General features: G+C 44.5%; 1 long non-coding RNA gene across 1 annotated transcript; it reads left to right on the top strand.

The window, feature by feature from the left end:
- The first annotated feature begins 4,636 nt into the window (after positions 1-4,636).
- On the top strand, positions 4,637-6,212 carry LOC149404155 (uncharacterized). The gene is made up of 2 exons (XR_016295449.1): positions 4,637-4,962; positions 5,974-6,212. It is a non-coding gene; the product is annotated as an uncharacterized LOC149404155 (long non-coding RNA).
- The last annotated feature ends 3,326 nt before the right edge of the window (positions 6,213-9,538 follow it).

The raw sequence follows: 9,538 nt of genomic DNA on the forward strand, positions 1-9,538 counted from the left end.
TAGTGGGATTGAGGTGGAGTATAGAGGTTTTAGAGGGTGAGAGGCCAAAGATGAGCGAAACGAGTGAAGTACTAGTTCAACAGCGTTTCGGGACTCAAAATTGGATTACCTTTGGAAGAGGGCAGGCCTCTTGTATTTATAGGCGACCAAGGGGTCATTGGAGGGCCCCTTGGCCGAGTGGAGTATTAGGCTCGGCCATTGGCCGAGGCCGACCTCGGGCCAGCCAATGGCCGAGGATGGCCGATGGCCAAGGATAGCATAGGCTCGGCCATTGGCCGAGGATGGCTGATGTCCGAGGATAGCATAGGCTCGGCCATTGGCCGAGGATGGCCGATGGCCGAGGATAGCATAGGCTCGGCCATTGGCCGAGGATGGCCGGTGGCCGAGGATAGCTAGGCTCGGCCATTGGTCGAGGATGGCCGATGGCCGAGGATAGCCAGGCTCGGCCATTGGCTGAGGATAGCCGAGCTCGGCCTTTCGCCGAGGTCGAGCTCATGAGGCCGAGGTCGAGCTCGTGAGGCCGAGGTCGAGCTCGTGAGGCCGAGTGGAGGTCGAGCTCGTGAGGCCGAGGTCGAGCTTATGAGGCCGAGGTCGAGCTCGTGAGGCCGAAGAGATGCCTTGTCCTCGTCGGCCCTAGACGGACCGACAACATTCTCCATCCGTGAAGATGATGTGTAAGCAGGGTCGTCCACCGCTGTCACAGGTCAGATTTTCGTGGATTACTTCTCTGCATATACGTTGATAGATTCAGGAGCCACACATTCATTCATTGCATCTAGGAAGTCTGGTCAGTTAGGTCAGCATCAGAAGGAATTCTCGTACCCGTTCGTCACGGCTACTCCTTCTGGAGAAAAGTACCAATCATTATATACTGGTATAGAGATGTGCCCATCCGAGTTCATGATCGGATAATGAAAGCAGACTTGATAGAATTGGAAATGGTGGACTATGACGTAATCCTCGGAATGGATTGGCTAAGTACCCACCATGCAATCATAGATTGCCAAAAGAAGTTGGTTCTGTTCCAGAACCCAGGACTTGGACCTCTACAGTTCCAAGGTTCCTCTCGAAAATCGAGTTTTCCGATCATATTGGCGCTGTAGGCCGTGAAGATGCTGCATCAGGGATGCGCTGGTTACCTTGCAAGCGTGGTAGACGTCACGAAGACGGTCAAGCCGCTGTTGCAGGAGATTCAAGTTGCTAGAGATTTCCTTGATATTTTTCTAGAAGATCTTCCAGGGCCACCTCCAGATCGAGAAGTTGAGTTCAACATAGAACTCATTTCAGGCACAGCTCCGATATCGAAAGCTCCATATTGTATGGTTCCAGCAGAATTGAAAGAACTCAAGACGTAGCCACAAGAGTTGCTTGATAAAGGGTTCATACGACCAAGCCATTCGCCTTGGGGAGCGCCAGTCTTGTTCGTTAAGAAAGTAGATGGTTCTCTACGGCTCTGTATTGACTACCATGGATTGAACCAAGTGACGATCAAGAATAAGTATCCATTGTCGCGGATCGACGATCTTTTTGATCAATTGTCAGGAGCGACAGTGTTCTCGAAGATTGACTTGCGTTCAGGATACCATCAGCTGAAGGTTCGAGATGAAGACATCCCGAAAACTGCTTTTCGTACTCGATATGGTCATTACGAGTTCTTAGTTATGTCATTTGGATTGGCTAACGCGCCGGCAACGTTCATGAACTTGATGAACCGAGTATTTAAGGAATTTCTGCATAAGTTCGTGATCGTTTTCATCTACGACATTCTAATCTACTCGAAAACTAACAAAGAGCATGAGCAGCATCTGGAGCTAGGGCTAAGCAGGCTGAGGGAAAAGCAACTATACGCCAAGTTCTCGAAGTGTGAATTTTTGCTGGAGCGTGTAGTATTCCTTGGCCATGTTGTTAGTAGCGATGGTATCATGGTAGATCCTGCTAAAGTGGAAGCCGTGAAGCAGTGGAGTTAGCCAAGGACAGTCACTAAAATAAGGAGTTTCTTGGGTCTTGCTGGCTACTATAGGAAGTTTGTGGAAGGATTCTCTAAGTTGACCATGCCCCTAACTCAACTAACCCGTAAAGGACAGAAGTTCCTTTGGACCGAGACTTGTGAGAAGAGCTTCCAAGAGTTGAAGAACAGGCTGACAACCGCTCCAGTGTTCACCATTCCACAAGGAGTTGATGGATTTGCCATTTACTGCGACGCGTCTAAGCAAGGTTTGGGCGCTGTTTTGATGCAACATGGGAAGGTCATTGCTTATGCCTCGCGACAACTGAAGGATTACGAGACCAGATATCCTACCCATGATCTAGAGCTTGCTGCTGTAGTGTTTGCACTCAAGATATTGCGACACTACCTGTACGGAGTCCATTGTGACATCTATAAAGACCACAAAACATTAAAGTATCTCTTCACTCAGAAGGAATTGTATATGCGCCAAGGACGTTGGATGGAACTCCTGAATGACTATGAATTTGATTTGCACTATCATCCTGGTAAGGTAAATAAAGTCGCAGATGCGCTTAGCCGCAAATCTGTAGCGTCCTTAGCAAGTTTGGTTGAAACATCTCTTCAACTGAAGGATGATGTTCATCAGCTAGAACTTTAGCTGATCAATGGGAGATTAGCTGCTCTCAGCGTACGTCCGATGTTGCTGGAATAGATCAAAGATGGTCAGTACGCAGACGAATATCTTCTTGGGAAGATGTTTGAGACTCAAAACGGTATAGAGGGTGACTTCAAGTTGGATGAGAACGAGGTTCTAAGGTGCAACGGAAGAGTTTGTGTACCATCCAACGAGGAAGTCAGAAAACAGTTGATGGAAGAAGCTCACGGGACACCCTATTCGGTACATGCAGGTGTGACAAAGATGTATCAAGACTTGAAAAAGGTATATTGGTGGCCAGGAATGAAGAGAAATGTGCCTGAGTTTGTTCTGAAGTGCCTAACTTGTCAACAAATTAAGGCAGAGCATCAAAAACCAGCTGGACTGCTGCAACCACTTGAGATTCAACAGTGGAAGTGGGAGCAGATAACGATGGATTTCGTGTCAGGTTTGCCAAAAACCACAGCTGGTCACGACTCAGCCTGGGTCATTGACGACAGGTTGACCAAATGAGCTCATTTTCTGTCCATCAAGACTACTCACACCGTGGATAAACTCGCTGAACTCTACATAAAAGAGATTGTTCGTCTACATGGAGTTCCTAGCTCAATCGTCTCTGACCGTGATGCTCGTTTTACGTCCAAATTTTGGAAGAGTGTACAACAACATTTGGGGACGCGACTGAAATTCAGCACTACATTTCATCCCCAAACTTACGGCCAAAGTGAACACACGATCCAAGTGTTAGAAGATATGCTCCGAGCGTGTGTCTTGGAATTCCACGGCTCGTGGAGTCGTTATCTTCCCTTGGTAGAGTTCTCGTACAATAATAGTTACCAAGCGACGATTGGGATGGCACCCTACGAAGCTCTTTATGGGCGAAAGTGTCGCTCTCCAGTTCATTGGGATGAAGCTGGTGAGAGCGAGTTCATCGGGTCTGAATTGCTCGAGCAGACCACCGAAGCGATCAAGAAAATACAAGCCCGGATGAAGACAGCACAGAGTCGTCAGAAGAGCTATGTAGATAAGCGTAGAAGACCTCTAGAGTTTGATGCAGGAGAGAAAGTCTTTATGAAAGTTTCCCCGATGCGTGGTGTCATGAGATTCGGGAAGAAAGGAAAGCTCAGCCCGAGATATGTTGGACCTTTTGAGATTCTGGAACGAGTAGGCAAGGCAGCGTATCGCCTAGCCCTACCGCCGTCTATGTCCAACCTTCATGATATGTTTCATGTATAGATGTTGCGGAAATACATGTCTGATCCTTCACATGTACTGCAAGATCAAGAGGTTGAGATTTCTCCTGACATCAGATATGAAGAACTAGTCGTTGCAATCTTAGATCGCAAGGAGAAAGTCTTGAGGAATAAGATTATACCTCTAGTCAAAGTGCTATGGAAGAAACACTCCGCAGAAGAAGCTACTTGGGAGCTTGAGAGCGAAATGCAAAAGAAATACCCTGCCTTGTTCTAAGTTTCGAGGACGAAACTCTTCTAAAGGGGCAGGGATTGTAATATACAAACGTTTGTAACGCTCGACTTATGATTTTGAATATAATAAACGAGTTTTATGTTGAATCAAATTCTTGTTGCACATGAGACGTCCTTAATTTTTAAATATCTTGGAAAAAAATAATAAATATATTTAAGGTCGATGAAATTTCGGAATAAGGATATTCGAGTAAACTCGATATTATTTTCCGAATAAATTTATTCGGAACGTACTCGGAGACTTAAATCTCAAGAGTGAAAATAAATTCCGAAATCCCTTAAATATATTTAAGATAACGGGAATTAATAAGAAATTCTCAGTTATATTTCAAGATTATTTTTTTATTAATTAAGGACGAGTTTGAGAGTATTTATTTGGAAAGGACTTAAGTGCAACAAATTGAGGGATGAGAGTGAAAGAAAAAGATTTTTGAGGGGTGGTTTCAGGAGACGTGTGGCTCAATGAGAAGATGCCACGTGGCGTTCTTATACCCTTCTTTTTCTCCACTCCCGTTCGGCCACCTCACCTTCTCTCTCTTCTCTTTCTTTCTTCTTCACGTGCACTACTTCTTCACTTCATCTTCTCCACGCCATTCCTGCAAAGAGTAACAAAGAAAAAAAAATCTAATCTCCTCCAAGCTAGCTCTCTCGGCCATCATCATCATCATCATCTCTCTCGCCATCTCAACTTCCTTCTTCAACCCTCGTTCTCTCTCTTCTCCGCGCGCCACCAGCCAAGCCGAGCTCTCCACCGCGCGCGCGCCACCGAGAGGAAGACCGAGGCCAGCGTGGACCACCGGGACGTCGGAGCAAGGGGAGATCACCGGGAAGAGGACGAGGAAGCAGTGGGTGAATGGTATTTCGCTGATTCGGTGAGAAATTTTCTTCTCCTTGGTTGGATTGAAATCTAGGGTTCATAGCAAATTTGGGGGTTTTTATCCGATCTAAGATCTGTGAAATTGATGGGTTTTATTTGGTTCTTGGACTTGATTAATGATGTTCCTAGCTCGGATTTGTGTAATTGAGTCGATTTTGAATTATTTGAGGATTTTGAGCTCGTTGTGAACAGCCTCTGTAAATTGACGTGGACAATTCGGTACCGATTTAATTTAGATTTGTTGATATTTTTCCTGGATAATAGACGTTATGAGGTTTCTAAAATGATCAAGAACGTGTAAATCCGTTGAGAATTGAGTGAGTAATGAATTTTTGAAAACAGGGTATTGAAGCTGGAAATTATGAACGTGTGTTTGAATTTTTGGCCGAATTTCGCTAGTGAACGAGGATTTATGGCTGATCCGTGGGGTTTTGTTTTTTTCTTACGGTGTTTTGTTGATCATGAGACGTTTATGAGGTTGATAAATGTTTAGGTAATGCTTGAGAGGCATGGTTTGATTTTTGTTGGACTTTTGGACGAATTTCTTGTTATGGAATTTTGTTTTGGCCGTGTGATGTTTTTTTGGGTCGTTGTGCTTCGTGATGTGATTTTGAAACTCGAGTTGAAAATTTTGATTTGTTGAGGTTGTGATTTGGATTTGAAATTTAATTTGGAAATGGAATTGAATTGGTCCGGATTTTGAATCGAGTATGTTTCCGGGCTCGTTGAATTGTCTCGAGAAATTTAGTTTAGATTTGAGATTGATTTTTCATTTCGTGCTTGACTGTTCGACTCTAGATTTGAATAGAAAGTTTTTATGACAAGTCTAAAAATTTTATGACAAGTCTAAGGATTTCGTGACAAGTTAGTTGGATTCGTGTTTGGTTGCGTGACTTGTTTGGGTTCGGGTTTTTGAGTCGAGATGTCGGATTTGGAATTTTGGAAATTGATAAGAGTTTGGATTTAAGGAATTAACTCGATGTCGGATTCCGCGGTTTGATGACAGATTTGGACGGACGAGCGGGAACCGGACGAGTCAAAGGCGACAAAGCCGGATTTTGAAGTTTCAAAGAAAAAGAGTTATCGAAATTAAAGCTCGATTAACTCAAGAGTTTTTTAAAATCGCTTATAGCGTTTAAATACTCTTAGTTGGTTATTTCCATGTATTTCATTTAATTAAATAAATAATTTATGATTATTTATTTAATAACGTTCGATAATTTAATTTAATTAGTCATTTTAGAATTCTCGGTTATATTAATTTCGGATTAATTAAATTATTTAAGACTCATAATTATTATTGAATTTTATTTCGTATCATTCTCGATACGAAAGTATTCGAGTCTTGAATAAGTTTAACTTCCGAAAAACCGGAGAATAATAAATTGAATTCTCGAATACCGAACAAACTCGAACCTAATCCCGACACCGAACACTATTTTTTCAAGTAATCTCGAATCCAATAACTAACGGACTTCCACCCTCGGATGCTAGTTCTTTCGACGTTTCGACAAGCGTCAAGTATCTCGGAGAACTTGAAAAGCAAGACATCGCCGGAAGTGGTCGAGCTTCTATCGCACTATTTCAGGTAAGTGTGGAGACATAAGTCATCTACTTACCAAGAGAATAATCATGTTTACGTGCATTTACGTGTTAATAATAAAAAAGAGTAGGAAAAGCCTTAAAAGACACAAACACCAAAGATTAAGGCTTCGGCCACTCTTTTTGGAAAATTTAGTTGGGTTATTACCTGTACGTTCAAATGCTAACTTAAACCAGCTACGTTGCTACTTCTTGTAGTTAGATCCCTCTGCTAACCATAGAGTTTAGCTAGATCTGAGGTGACAGGAGAGTATGTTGGACTCTCGGATTCGAGCCGAGGGTAGAAGTACCGGGAGTCATATCCCGAGTCTTCAACTTAAAACACTAACGCGCATAAAAGGGAAATGATAATTCTTTCGGGATTTAACCCGAGTCGCTCTCCTATAAGTAGCATAGGTGTGTACTCTGAGTGCTACAGAGTACCCGAACCCTAAAGAATTGATGTGTCGATGGTACCAAAAGGAAATTAACCCTGACGGTCTACGAGGGCCTGGGGGAATGGCGCTGAGTACTCATATCTCGGGGAGTCGACCAAGAGTCGTACCCGACTTTGTTGCCAGGCTATAAAGGCCTGAAGAATGCAACTTGACGGGCTATGAGGGCCTGGGGGTGGCGCCGACGTCAAATGAAGTGGTACCATTAGTGGATCCCAGAAAGTTGTTAAAACTCTTACGCCGCCGGACAACTACTGCTCGAAGTCCAAGGTTGGTCTCTTGTCGTTCTAGAGGTTATAGCGGGGGATGTGTGTAACCTTAAAGACAAAAAGTACTAGTTAGAGTGTGTACACACGAGTCATGCTCTAGAACTTGTTAGATTTGCATCCATGCATTCTTATGTGTTTGTTTGCACGTCACATGTTATCACATGGCATTAGTCGCTTTATTTTTCTAGGTTAGACTCCCACTTACTTAGTCAATCGACTCATAGTTTTATGACCCTTGGTAATGTAGAGAAGGGCAAGGCGCCGATATGAACAAGGAAGTTGAAGATGAAGACCGGACGTGTATCTCTTGACCTTTGGGCTAATGGGAACTCACCCGGGTTCAAACTCTTCTATGATAATATCTATATTTCGTTGAACCCCTTCCGTAAACTATGCTCTCCAAACTATCCCTTGTATATATACTTTAAATTCGGGAGCTTGCGTATAAATAAGATTCGCTATAAGGCTCTAATTCCTAAAGTTGAAACGCGAAAAATTTACCTAGGTTTTCGTATAACCACTTATAATACTTATATATCATCGTATTATGTTTAATAAAAGTATTATGAGAATTATGGTTATTTAATTCAGATTCTATTGATATGAGATACATTTATATTGATGTTGAGACTTGTGACGTAACCGCCGACGAGAGGTCGCGGGTCGTGACAGGTTTTGTGGTATCAGAGCCCAGGTTTATCCTTTTCTGTAGACTTGAGATACACGTTTTCTGGTACGGATTGTGGGACCATGCTGAGCTTAACGTCGCCGTGTATGTTGATAGGACGCACGTAGTTAGTAAGCAACGTCAGGATTACCCTTTTTGAAACTCGTTTCACTAAGCCTCGGGAAATGCTAGTCTCTTTTTGGGAGTCTGTAGATTTGTGTATATAGCGTTAGTGGCCATGTGACATGTGAATAATCGATGCATGAATGGAGGTTGTATATACCTTTTTGACTTGATGTAGATATGAGAAATGTTTATGAAATCTCGTTTTGAGTTAGGATCGTGTGTTGATATTTTTCTTTTCTCGCATTCTCGATGTTGTGACTTGGATTTTAACCATGCCCTCTTCCATCAGTAGAATTGAGCAGGCATGGGCCTAGACGAGACTCGTCTAATGCCGAGAATGTTACAGCGACGGATCTCACGGAGATCAGACGCGCGCTGGAGAGACAAACTGCCGACGCGACCTAGAGAGATGAAATGAGTCGGAGGTTCGCGCAGTAGCTAGACGAACAGAACCGCACTTGCAGAACTCTTGACGAGGCTGAACGAGCCGCCTCAACAACACCCAGCCCCACCAGTTCCAGGAGAACGACTAGAGAATCCACCGCCAGTGCCTGTGGATCCTCCTGAGGAGCTCAACTTCCATATTCCTGACATCGTTCCTCCTGTGGGCGAGCTGGTATACGAGAGGTTTTGTGATTAGAAAGTGAAAATGACGAGAAATTTTAAGTTATAGATCCAGTGCACGAGGTTTCGCCGCGGCGACGGATATACATAGCTGCAGCGAATTGATTCCACAACGGGACAGTCGTACCGTTGTAGAATTTTCGCCGCGGCCAAGTCTAAATGTTGCTGCGGCGAGATCGTCCCGCCGCGGCTGACATTATACATAGCCGCGGCGAAAAGAGTTCCAGGGGCTATGTAAATCAGAGAACTATTTCGCTGCGGCCACACTATAATTTGGCTGCGGCCAGGTAGTTCACGCCGCGGCAAAATAGATACATGGCCGCCGCCGCGAAAAGAGTTCCAGGGGCTATGTAAATCTGAGAACTATTTCGCCGCGGCCACACTATAATTTGGCTGCGGCCAAAATGTTTCGCCGCGGCCAAATCATACGTGGCCGCGACGAAATATTCCTCAACGGGACGGTCTTACCTTTGTGGAACACACTCGCCGCTGCGACGTGGTATCTTGGCCGCGGAGAAATATCAAGGTCTGACCCTAAAACAGTTTTCCCACTCAACTTTACAAAATTTTCAGAAATTTCATTCTTCTTCTTCTTCTCTCTCTCTCTCTCTGACCCACACTCACTCCGTCGCCGCCCCACACCCACTCCGTCGCCGCCCATCTCTTCTTCCTCCACCGCCCTCACTCTCTCTCCTCTCTTCTTCCTCCGCCCTTCTCTATTCTTCCCCGCGGCCTTTTCTTCTTCCTCCGCCCCTTATCTCCTTCTTCCCAGCGGCCTTTTCTTCTTCCTCCGCCCCTCATCTCCTTCCGACCCACATTCCGCCCTCCTCTCCTTCTTCTTCTTCTTCT

This window comes from Urtica dioica, chromosome 2, assembly GCF_054948205.1.
Source record: "Urtica dioica subsp. dioica isolate 48M chromosome 2, U.dioica_male_clone48M_v1_H2, whole genome shotgun sequence".
Classification (NCBI taxonomy): domain Eukaryota; kingdom Viridiplantae; phylum Streptophyta; class Magnoliopsida; order Rosales; family Urticaceae; genus Urtica; species Urtica dioica.